The sequence below is a fragment of the Mesoplodon densirostris genome, chromosome 4, assembly GCF_025265405.1.
Source record: "Mesoplodon densirostris isolate mMesDen1 chromosome 4, mMesDen1 primary haplotype, whole genome shotgun sequence".
Classification (NCBI taxonomy): Eukaryota; Metazoa; Chordata; class Mammalia; order Artiodactyla; family Ziphiidae; genus Mesoplodon; species Mesoplodon densirostris.
Window position 1 is genome coordinate 1,818,099 of NC_082664.1, and position 1,387 is coordinate 1,819,485.

A 1,387-nucleotide genomic window follows, 5' to 3' on the forward strand; every position below is an offset into this window, starting at 1 on the left:
TGGGGATCCGCCCCTGCGTGCCGGGCGCAATCTAGTACCCGCAGCAGCCCCGCGTCTTGGCTCTCAGCCCGCGGTTAACGCTTAACGAAGCTCCGGGAGCCCGAAACTCGAACCGCACCCCTGGGCCCTAACCTTTGGCCCCGCCCGCCCAAATGAGGGGTGGAGGGAGAAGGAGGTGTGGTGATCCCCAGAGGCCCGCCCCGCCCTCTCGTGCTCCACGCGCCCCAACCCCGGGATTTCGGCCGGGCTAAGTGAGGTGGGTGGTGGGCGTCGACGCAGTCCTACCCTCTGCTGACTGCGGGCCGGGCCGGGCCCTGCCCGAGGGCGGGGCGCGAGTCCCGGAGTGAGTTCTCACGCGCTGCTCGCTCCGCGCTGGCCGCTACAATAGAGGCATCCGGTGTCCCGAGAGCGAGAGGGGGAAAGGGATTAACGCTGCGGGCGGGGGCGCTGTGGGAGAGGCCTAGGTGGGGGGTTTGCCCTGCAGGCATTCCTGCTTTACTGGTGGGGACTGGCCTTGACCGAGGGAGGAGGTGCGCAGCGAAGCCAGGGAAGTCCTGGGAGCTGGGGTTGAGGAGGCGTGTGCCGGGGAGTCTGGGCTTCGTGGCCCGGGCGGCTGGCGCCTCTGAGTGTTCACGGGCCCCCTGCCCTGCACCGGGAGCACCGCCCCATGGTCACCAGCCCCCGACAGAGCCAGGCCTGGGGGTTGGAGTGCGGAAGGGGTCCCGCACCCTCGAGTATAGAGGGGCGCCCCATACCCACTACGCAGGTGGAAACCCACCTGCAGAGGGAAGAGCTATGAGGGTGCAGGGAGTGTGCCGGACGGTGGGCGGCGCCACCTGTGCGGGACTCACCGGAAGAACCTGAGTTGGGAGCGCGGACTGGTAGGGGTTGGGGTGGGGGGAGGGGCAGGCCAGGGGAGGGACCTGTAGCCAGGTGATCTAGGAGCTTGGACTTCGTCCCAAGGACAACGTGGCGCCCAAGGAGCGTTTGCTGCTGGCTGAGACCTGCTCAGATGAGGCTTTCAGAGAGCTCCGGGTGCCAAAGGGCATGGAAGAAAGAAGAACAGGACTGGGGGTTGGGGAATGGTCAGGTGTCCAATCCTAGTCCTGGAGTGGAAGAGGTGGGGGCAGAGAAGTGGGCTGGGCGTTCTCGGTTTGCCCCCCAGACCCACCTTCCGCCCTCCCCATGGCCTGCGCTCTGGGCCGCATCGGTGGCCCCATCCCCCACTCTCCCCTGGCTTCCGGGTGAGTTTGGAAGCCAGCCCAGAGGTTGGGGAATTTCCCCAGCTCCCTCCCGGCTGGGCACAGACCTCTCCTCTCCCTGAGGTCCTCTACCTGAGTTCCCAGTCCCTGCCCTGAGGCCCTTTCTACCCTCTTAGGGCTCTGAG